Raw genomic sequence first — 11,390 nt, 5'->3', positions numbered from 1 at the left:
GCCGGCTGCCGAGCCCCGGCTGGGTTCCCTTGGAAAGCATGGTGATGGCCCCTCGGCAGCGCCCGGGCAGCGCGCTGCTCGGCCGGCCGGCCTGCCTGCCTGCCGCGCTGCACTTGTTTTTCCCCTGGAACTTACTCACGAGTTTCTGCTTGGCTTGGCAGGCGGCAGGCCCCTCCCTTTCCCTGTTTACAGCCAGTTTCCAGAAGTGAGAGGCTGTGCTCGGAGGGGAGCGAGCGCTCGGAGCCGGCTGGGTTTAGGCTCTGCGGTTCAGATTTACTCTTTCGAATATCGGGGTTTGTTATGGTATCGTCAGCCCGGCTGGGCTTCTCCAGGGACGCTGGAGAGGCCGCTCCGTTCCCTGCGAGCGCAGTCAGCGGCTCTCGTTGAAGAGCGTGGCTGTATTTTTAACCTGGGATGAGAATGCGTAGCTTTGAGGTTTCGTTTTTGCAGGCCCTACATCCTAAACAACCGGTGTTTAAAAATCATCGTGCTGCGAAGCGCGCAGGTGCTTCTGCCGCTTGCGAAGGTGAGCCAGCTTGTAATACAAGCGAGGAGAAGAGTTTCCTTTAATTTGGAGATTGTTTGGGTGCTCTGAAAGGGCGTTACGACGTGAGCCTCGTTTGGGGATGGTATTATGGATTCCATTCTGTTGCCTTTTTTGAAAAGTTGAAAAGACGATTGTTCTAAAGGGTATTTGCGTGTCACTGGCAATTAAGGGATGTGAGCGTCTATATTCTCGACGCCTTTAAAATGGATCATTTCTTGAAAGATTTTTTTGAACTGTAGGTTGATCATTTATCCCATACTGAATTTTGTACTGTGGTTGGTCTGTTTTTTGCATGGAAACTCCTCAGACTAATGAACTGAAGTTACTACCTTCAAAATATGTTTTTAACTGATCGTCAACCAAAACCGAGAGCTGCCTTACTTTTTCAAAATAATTTGTCTTCTATTTAGAGAATCTGAAGCTTTATTCCGTAGCAAATAAGCACCAATGAAAAATCCCTCAATTAAAAATTTAGCAGGTGTTTACGGAATAAATACCAGAGAAGCACTAAAAATGGTTACTCAGTTTGTGTTGAGTTACTCTATCTGACTGCAGTTTGGTTTTTTTAGGCAAGGTCTGTGCTTCTAGGTTTGTATTTAACAATTCATTATGGATACTGTAAAACCCCTGCAACTCCTAGATGGCAGAAAATTCTTATGTTCCCATTTGATACATAGTCTGCAGACAGAATTGCATAGGTGCTATGGATAAATCTGTGTTACAAACTGTGGCATCAAGTCTTTGCTGCCTCAAAACTGCAGAAGGACTTTAATCATCATGAGTTCATTGCAGAAGTAGCAATGTAGGAAAGGTGGTAGCAGTAGAGGTACTTTTAGAGTTCTGATACTTGGCTGAAAGCCAATTTCATTACATGTCATAAAAGTTGGAAGTGGTTTTATTTAGACAAAAAATTTGCATGAAGTGCTTAAGAAAAACTCCTTCCAACACTGTAGAAAAAGTTAAGAGCACTTGGTGGTAAAGATTATTTTAGAAAAGATGCATAAAATGAACTTTAATTAATGAGAAAAAACGAAGTGCTGCTTAGTTGTATTACAGAGTCCATAGCTGCAGTCTGTTTTTTTCAGACATTTTCATTCACAATGCAGCACTAAGTTGCAGAGCAGGTTGGTTAACAGTTTCAAGCATGACCATTCTATGAGCTGATTATTTTATTTGACTTTAAAAAAACCCAAACCTTTATCCAGCTGCACCCCTATCTCTTTTTTTGTTTAGACAATAAATGATTTGTCTACTTGCTCTCCTGTCATCTATATGTGAAAGAGGTCTTATCTAGATTATCTGACCTCTGAATATGTGTTTTCACAAGCTGCAATACCATTATAAACCACGCATAGCTAATAAAGCTGTTGCCAACAAGGCAAGTCTCTAAACAGGCCTAAGAATCCTACCTTCATCAGGTGTTCTACAGTTTCCACAGATCTCTTAATTCCTAGAGAGACTGAAACCCGAGGATACTTACTGCGTAGGGGAAGGCTGAGCGCTACATAGAGTTTTGCTGGACTGCACAGGTTTGTTTCAGATCAAGACAGAGAAAACCAAAAAGCTTGGCCAGGAGTGTTGCATATATGCATAAACCACGACTTAGTAGATTGTCAGCTACTCGTCAGAGTTTGAAAGGTGCTTTTTGAAAGTGTCATGCAAAATATTACTTATGGATTATTTCTTAAAACTTTAAATAATGGATGATTGGTATTTCTGGAAAACAGCATACCTGCAATTAGTTGTACCTCAAGGGGAACACACTCTGAACTCTCAAGTATGAGAAAATGAAGTGTCGCACTGCTCTTACCTCTCAGTCTGGGTAACATGACATTTTTTTAGGCTTACTAGCTTATATACATACCATAGGGATTAACCGAAGACTTGTTGGCTGGATATACAGAGAACTAGATTGCCCAGGTTGCATGTGAGGGGAAAAAAATGCAGCAGTGCAGGCAAATAGGTTTCAGAATATACTTTCCTTATGCAGTTAGTTGCTGAGTTGCTGCTGTTTATAATGTAATGATACAGCTCAGATAAAATGCTTTTAACATCAGTGGAGAAGAAAATCCTGCTTGATACTGGGTGCTGGGCTGAAAAACAGGCCCCTTCCAACCCTATCATTTATGTCTTTGTGGTGCAATCATTGACCAGTTTGGCAGGCGGTATGTTTATAATTGATATCAGTTCCATTTTATAATGTAGTTAATTCAGTACAATATAATGTGAAAGAAGCCATGACTAAATAACAAGAGTAATTGATATAAAATAGCATTGACTATAACCCTGTCTTGGATGTTTAATTTTAACGTGCAAATAAAAAAGCAAGAGGAGGTCAGTTGGAAGAGGGGTATTTTTTTCTTTCTACAGTAGCACTGTCTGTCCCTGGTCCCATGAGAGGGAGCAAGGCGTTTGCCACCCCTGGTGAGTGACCTCATGGGAAGAGCAGGTGCCCACCCTCCTGGTCTCACTGGTTTTACCCTCCTCATTAGGCTCAGGTTTGGGTTTTCTAAACCCATTCCCTCTGCAGTATGAACTTGCTTTAGTAGCAGCATAACATTAATTAAAAAACTTTAAAAAACCCCTTTGACTCATACCACCCAACTGTTGCCTACGCCTGCTTAATTCTGCACAGTTGTGAGTGCTGCGAGCCTGCTTCCAGTTTTATAGCTTATTGCCTCCCCTTGGTCCAAGTCCAGTGTTATTCCTGTCCAGACATAAATGCTTACATACATTTCCCCATTTTTTTAAAAAACTTTTTTCCACATCTGCCTGGCCCTTGTTTTTTCTTTATCTCTCCCTGATGACTCTATTACAGTTAATGCTGCACCCCCATCATCATTTGCTCATATGACACATACGTGATATCATATCAGACGTATCACAGGGTTTCCAAGTATGGCATTCTTTCCCTTCTTACTTCTCTGTTACTTTCCCGTGGGACATCTCGGGCTGTTCTTAGGCATGTTGAGTCAACAATATAAACTGAATTTTCAAGAACTAATAAGGGTGTATTTGTTACAAGTGGAATGAGTACAGGGATACTCATGGTTCTGAAATCAGTTTTCGCATTTTGCTTTGGTCATCCTTTGAGGCTGCTCACTCTCTGCTTTTCCAGAAATTCTGAATATATCTTGTCTTCAGAGCACTTCAAAACTTAGCTCCTTCCTGTGGGCCTCTCTCTCACTTGCTAGGTGACTTTTTTTATTGTTCCACAGATGTTGGCAACCACTTGTCACTTGTTTATTCTTCCATTCTGTAAGCACTACCTTTGTGGTGAGTCACCCGTATAGCAGCTACCTGGTCATTCAAATCCCACTTGTGCCATGATAATCTGCTTACTGCCCCTGCCCTCTTAGCAACCTACTAAATAGATGCAATTTTTTTTGTTCCTGTTTTAACCTTTTGTTTACATCACAATCACTATTATTATTATTCTAATAATTTTCCATATAATATAAAACTATTAACAATGTCAGATGCACACTTTGTTTCTATTTAGATTGTTCATCTCTTTGGGAATCTGAGTTTGTGTAAGGCCATGTCAGAAGTAAGTCTCTGCAAATTGCTGTCACAAATCAGTAAACATCAACAAATGAGTTCAGATTCTCCTTTGGTTTGGAAGAAAGAGAGAAAAACTTGATTTTAGGTTATGGCAACTGTTTTTCACGATGCTCATTCTGTGTATATTAGGTTAGAACTGAAGAAATTTCTTCAGTCTTCACAGTTCATAGAAGATGGCTCAAAACAACATGGGTGAAAAAGATAACGGGGTTTGTTTTTTTTTCCCCCCCCCCCCCCCCCTCAATTTTTAAGCAGCTTAAACCTTATGAGAAGAGATAATACACTCCAATAAAGACAGACAAAAAAGATCAACTACTCTGGAAACCAAAATAAAAACTGCCCCAGTGTGTTTTTAAGAGACTGTTATATCTGTTAAAAAGTGGTGGTGTGGTAGTGGTCTGGCAGGTTGTAATAACCAAGTGCTGTGGGGTAGAAGAGGCAAATTAAATTCCTGCAAAATGGGGAGACTAAGTTCTGTAGAGAGGAGATAGTCCGGCATTAAGGCCCCTAAAGATCTGTGTGGAAGGAGTCCCATGTTCAGACACAGATGCTATCTGCCACTCCAGATAAATCCTTCTCCTTTTATGCTGTTTATTTCTTTGTAATAGAGCCTCTGCAGGAGTTGGGTTGCCGATGGCTGTGCCCTCCTCAGCTGCTCAGGAGCAGCTGCACTGGGGGCTCTGCACGGGTTAACTCTATAAACTCGATCATGTTTTGTTAACTTCTCTCAGTGTCCCAGTATCAGATGAGAGTGACTGGTCTCCTGCTCCACCTCTTCCTGACTTAGCTTTATCACTGAATTCCAAAAGAGCCTCTATATGGAAAACCTGACATATCTTTTCTTTTTTAACATTTATGCACAGCGAGAAAGGGTTCACCAGAGAGTGAACGGTGCAGCTTTTAATACATCGTAGGTGTGTTGTGGTTTAAGATTTCATTGCTGCAAAAAGTGAAATATCTTATTTTTGTGCAGTTCTAAAGATAGGGTATTCCATCAGGCAGAATGAATTTATGCAGCGGTTACCTGTATTTGTCTACAAGCCTTAGCTGACTGGGTTTCTGAAATGAGATACAGTTTTGAGATACCCAAATATCCACTAGGTAATACTCTTCTTAAAAAAAGGAGTTATATGCAAAATAAACCCCCTGTAATTTTCCTAGTGTTCGTATTCATTTCCAGTAACTTACGAGTGTATTAAATAACAGGAATAATTAGAATGAATGTAATATTAGAAAATAGGCTTCATAAGATGCTTGGAGTTCTGGATTTTGTAAAGTTGACTAATTGGAATACAAGAAGTGACAGCTTTTAAGCATCAGCAGAGCAGACAGTGCCGTTCAGAGTGGCGAATACGAACAGCCCATTAGCACTACTGCGGTTCCTGGTCCATGTTTTCAGAGCACTTGGAAGCTGATTTTGATGCAGCTATTCTACTTTAAAACTAAGTGGCAACAAACTTAAATAAAATTCAGTATCAGGATGATTGAAAGTTGCTATATATATTCAGTTTTTTAACTGATTCGGTGAAAAAAATATTTAAAAAAATTTAACCTGTGGCAGAATTTCCACTGTGCTTATAACTGGTGAGCCACAGTAACCAAAAGACTTAATTAAAACATGCAGTTTCAGCTTCTTGGAGAGCACACAAGCCCATTAACTGTAGCAAATATTTTCATTCAATTTAAAACTGAATGTAAGTTGTGGTTTCTCTTCATATGAAATATTTCAACTCAATGGATCTCACAAGGATTACACACACCTTCAGAAAGCATTCCTACTATCATGATGTCGATGTTCAGAGTAGCTGGGACTTAGTAGATTTATACACTAGATACACTTTGTCCCGCTGTTTGTAATGAAAGTATTTAGTTCATTTTTTCCTGACTTAAGGAACTGAATACACTAGGTGGGTGATTTCATTAAAGGATCGACCTTATATGATAATCATCAATGTTTAACTACAGGGTCTCTTTCCTCCCAGTATCTACAGACACTTAAACTGTAGAACAAGTCAGTTAAGACTGGTTTTGGGGAAAAAATGTTTATGAAACTTATACATTCCTTTTTTTATGTAAAGATCTTCAGATCATGGAGGCAAATTCAAAATTTTCTGCTGAGGCCGCCTAAATATTTGAGAAAATCTAAAATTACAGGACAGGGTTTTTTTGTAAATTTCTTTGTTTAGCTAATATTTTTGTTTAGATCATAGGTGCAAACAGATCATTTGTACCTCTTACTAGATGGCAAGTGGCTAGATCTCTGCATTTCCAGCATTTTGGAGTTGCTCAGGTTCCAGGTAAGGAAGGTATATGAACTGAACATTGTGCTTCTGGTCCACGTAAATCAGCATCACTCCAGTAAAGAAGACGAATTCTTGCCAATCAAAATTAATGGCAATTATCCCTATTCTAGATATTGCAGCCTGACTTTATCCCAGGGACGGAGCATCAAAGGTACACCGACTCTGATGGAATCACTCTCTAAATGAGTTGGCTCGTTGCGTTGGCAGGGTGGAAACAGCAGCTCTTATCTTAACCCGCTGTTTGTTAGCTTCACCCATGCTTAGGACTTGTGACAGGGAACGTTGCTGAAACTTGGCAGTGTGAAAGCATTCCCCACAGATATTTTGCTGCCAACTGCAAAGACTGACAGGAGACACAGATGGTAGTTTTCCTGGAAACTAAAATGTAATGCCATTTCCTATTAGAAACATTGGTGAAAGCTGACCCGGTGACTTATCAACAAGCCATCATGCTGACCACGTAGGAAACTCTTGTGAAACAGACTCAGGCTGCAGGGACCAGGTTTCCAGTAAATGCAAAAATACCAACATAGTTCTTTCTCAGATAACATTTATAAGAATGAGTATAAAACTGGTTTGAGTTTAGAGTTTGAAGGGGAAAATTGGCCCTCAGCAGAGTTGCGCTAAGGCTGAAATGACTTCAAAATTTGTCACATCCGTTGAAGATAAACAGGTATCTTTCTGATAACTTTTCACAAGTCTGAAACATCTTGTTCTTGATACTCTTGTGGCTTTTAATTTCTATTGCTTGGTGAAGGAAATATCATTTTCTAGCTGCCTCTTGGATGAACTTACATATTTACTGATTGCATCTTATTCCATTTATAATGTCTGAATAAAATATTTTAATTTTACATTCTAGGAGGGCTAATATAATATTAATTCTGATCTAAGGGTGGCTATTATTAGACTGTAAGATTTGGAGTAGGAATTTTCATTTACCAGGGGCTTGAAATTAAGAGGCTTCTTACTGATATGGATGGGTTCCGATTTTTCCATCTACTGCTTGTCATGTGCCACTCCCACTCCACTTTATCAGTGACAGGGTTTTTTTACCCCTTATTCATCAAAATTTTCTGCCAATAATCTTGATTTCTTACAAGGCTCCCCATTGCACCTATATGTATGGAATGACCCTTCCATCAAACTTGAAAAAGCCAGTAATAACCTTTAGCACTTTCTGTTCTAGGATGCTGGCAAAGAGTGTGACAGGTTTAAGTATTTGATGATTTGATTTGAGTCCTTGGCCATACTTTCACAGGTGTGGGGGGGGGATGCTTCCTTAGATATTCTTAACAGGTGGTGTTTTTTCCAGCCCACTATGAGGCTGGGCAAATGTTTCCAAGGGCAAAAAAACCCAAAAGTAATTTTGGGGGAAGAAATGTGGAAAGGAGTCTGGGACCTCTATAAACCAGGACTCTCTAAACCTGAAGTCTCCCATTACAAAAACATCTGTGAAGTTATACCCTGAGTAGACTACCTGTAGCCACCTGTTATGCACATTCTGTCCAATCCACAGTATTTTGGGAAGCCATGGTTAGGATTTGTACAAATTCCTGGGACTACAGCCAAATAAATGACATTGAAATAAATACTAGTGCTTACTAATTGCAGTGTATTGACTCACATGCCATACAGCAATTACTGTGTTGTTTTTTTTTTTTAATTTGAACAGATTCTTTTTTAAAGATTTCTTAGTGTCCTTGGTATGTACACACATGTTTAAAAATCTTGCACACCACAGCAAGAAAGCATGATTATGTAGCAGATTTTGTTACTGCAGGAGCTGTATAGAGCCTTGATATATAAAATAAATTTATAATCTGCTTCCTCCTGTGCTAATGGGTGGAAACCTGAGGAGTAATTAGTTTGTCACAGAGCCAGCTTCTTAGTAATGATTGATAAATGGTTGTTTTTACATAGCCCACACAGACACAGAGTGCATACCAACAGTAAACCGCAGTTTGTAGGGAGGTCACTGGAGCCTACTAGCCTATCTTCACTTAAATGAGCCTTACATGTTTTAGCTGTTGTGGAAAATATGCAGAGTATTCTGATAAACTCTTATCTGATGTTCAGATCCTGCACGCAGAAGTTCAAATGAATCATTCTGATGTGCAGATCACAAACATAGACGTTCACATGAATCACTTTGTCCAGACATTTGATTAACTTTTTTTCATCCTTTCAGAATCAGTCCAACTTATGTTGAAATCCATGGGATGCTGCTTTGACTTAAATGAAGGGGCCAGTCAAGTACTTGAAGGATGTGATGCTGGCACGAGAAATAGGGTGCTGCCTTTTTACGCTGCTTTAATATTTATATTAAAAGGGCATAGAGTGCACCTGACAGAGCCCTAAAGGAAAGTAGGTCTTTTGCTAAGTAGAGTAGAAAACAGATTTGCAAGTATCATGGTGATTAGCGTAGTTAAAAATGCTTATGGAGGCTGAAAAGGACAGCAGTCATTCTGCTTATTCAAAGCTTCTGCTGAAAGCAGTTAGGAAATTTTTGGTGCTTTGAAGTTTGCCTTTGGCTTACCTTCTTTTATAATATAAATGAAAATGCAGCTTAATTGTGATTAATTAGTTAATTATTTACTGCTGTGTCTTTTAGCTGCTTTGCAGTAATATTTCACAGTATGGTTTGCTGTGTGTTTTATTATTATGCTATGAATAGAAGATTCATAAGTGTCTCAGTTTGAGAACTTTTTTGCTTTATTAAAGACTAATTAGATTAACTTTTGATCAATTCCTCTGCTATACTTTGGCTATACTGTTATACTTCTAGATTTAATATACAGAAAAACTGACATTTCATCTATTCAGAGCAATTAATAAAAAACTTAAAAGCACATACTTAGTACGTAAAGATACAGTAAATGACAAATCCAGCCTAATGTGCAAGAGCATGAAAATTGATATGCATAAGAAAAAGCCTACTGTAACTTTCCTTTGGACAACCAGAAAAAAGTAGGAGCATGACAAATTTAAACAATGACATTTTTCCTAAAGAACTGTTATCTAAAAACTGAACATTGGTTTCTAACAATGGCACTATTCATTTTCACTGATTCAGGGTTTATATGCATTAATGTAAATTGTTTCTAGGCTCTTAAAAACCAAACGCAATCTAAAAGGTGAACTTCTTAAAATCTCACCTGGTAGGCAGTGCCTTGTTGTTCCTTGATGGTTGGCAGAAACATTTTGCCCATCAAGTCAGACCCTTTTCAAAGTGAGCTCAGCAGAAACTCCAATATCTCATCTCTCTAGTAGGAGGAAATAACGGGAGAGCTTAGAAAAAGACCGCTGATGCCGCTGCGCTGCCCTCGGTAGCGGCACCGAACTTTGTGTATACACGTGACTTCCCCTGCACATAGATGCACATAATCCTTTAAGCTTCAGCTGCACGCTGGTATTGGCGCAGAGGGCTGTTGCAAAAACAGGGGGCCTGATCCTGTCGTAAGGACTATTCTGCGTACCACGTTCGTAATTGTGAAAGGGATTTTTAGGGGTCGATTTTTGGAAAGGACAAACTGAAAGGACATTACTGTGGTTCGAGAACAGTTCAACCTTTGGTATAGTTACGTAACAGCAGACAAATAGTGGCTGCTTCGAACAGAGAGAGCTTTTTGGTATGAAAAAAAAAGAATTGTTACTATAGGAGTACTATTCTGCAAAGCTGTGCATGTTAACAGAGTAATAAACTCAAAGCAAAATAAGCCAAACTGACAAAAATATTATGTTAGTAAAATTTGATTTTCTTTGGAGCTACTCATCACAGCTGTGTTTGTCAGGAGTCACATCCCTTCCCGCCTTTGAAAAACAATGCTATTTAGCAAAAGCCTGTAACATCCACTTGGTCTCTGGAGAGTTTAGACAGTAACCAACATTAGACCTGAAAAAGAGCCAATGTAGGCTTTAAAAAATACTTTACTGTAAACCTCAGAATTATTTTAAGCATTCAAAAAGAACATTTTTAATTAAAAGAAAAAAAAAAGAGTTAAGGAAAATGCTACTGCTATATCATCTTGTTTTAATGAGATGGTAGGTAAATGTAAATTCTTTCCATTTGAATAAAAAGCATGTAATATGATTCTGTCTACTTAGCTTGAATACAAATAGTCCTTAAATAATTTGCCTTTTTAAACTGTAATGAAGTACTAATTTATGTGTTTTCCTTCCTCCCCAAAGCAGTAAAGTGTAATATATGCTTTTATTTATCAAGTAAAAAGGAGTTGACCCTTAAAATGGATGAAGAATTTGTTATTCATGTTAGGCAGGTATGTAGCATGTGTATTTTCTTTAGTGTATGTAATACATGTGTGTTTTATTTTATACCATTACTTGCTTGTTTTTATTCTTACAGTATCTTATAAGCTAGAACTTCACAATAGGACTCTAAGATAGACTCTAGGGTTAATGCCTGGGAACTTTTTTGATTGTCGGTATTTACAATCTAAGTATTTCATAGAATCATAGAATGGTTTGGGTTGGAAGGGACCTTAAAGATCATCCAGTTCCAACCCCCCTGCCATGGGCAGGGACACCTTCCACCAGACCAGGTTGCTCAAAGCCCCATCCAACCTGGCCTTGGACGCTGCCAGGGATGGGGCAGCCACAACTTCTCTGGGAAACCTGTTCCAGGGCCTCACCACCCTCACAGTAAAGAACTTATTCCTTACATCTAATTTAAATCTACCCTCTTTCAGTTTAAAGCCATTACCCCTTGTCCTGTCCCTACGTGCCCTTGTAAAAAGTCCCCCTCCAGCTTTCTTGTAGGCCCCTTTAGGTACTGGAAGGCTGCTCCAAGGTGTCCCCGGAGCCTTCCCTTCTCCAGGCTGAACAACCCCAACTCTCTCAGCCTGTCCTCATAGGGGAGGTTCTCCAGCCCTCTCATCATCTTCGTGGCCCTCCTCTGGACTTGCACCACAGGTCCGTGTCCTTCTGATGTTGGGGGCCCCAGAGCTGAATGCAGT

At 39.5% G+C, this 11,390-nt stretch overlaps 1 protein-coding gene across 1 annotated transcript in view; it reads right to left on the bottom strand.

The window, feature by feature from the left end:
- The window catches only part of GPR146 (G protein-coupled receptor 146), a 16,901-nt gene extending 7,040 nt beyond the window's left edge, over positions 1-9,861 (bottom strand). The window contains exon 1 of the mRNA XM_010570270.1: positions 9,573-9,861. The gene's annotated coding sequence lies outside the window, so the exon portion shown is untranslated. The remainder of the gene's footprint in view (positions 1-9,572) is intronic.
- Between the last annotated feature and the right edge of the window lie 1,529 nt (positions 9,862-11,390).

The sequence above is a fragment of the Haliaeetus leucocephalus genome, unplaced genomic scaffold, assembly GCF_000737465.1.
Source record: "Haliaeetus leucocephalus isolate CR32 unplaced genomic scaffold, Haliaeetus_leucocephalus-4.0 Scaffold295, whole genome shotgun sequence".
Classification (NCBI taxonomy): Eukaryota; Metazoa; Chordata; class Aves; order Accipitriformes; family Accipitridae; genus Haliaeetus; species Haliaeetus leucocephalus.
The sequence above is the reverse complement of the archived record's forward strand: the minus strand, read 5'-3'. Positions and strand labels throughout refer to the sequence as shown.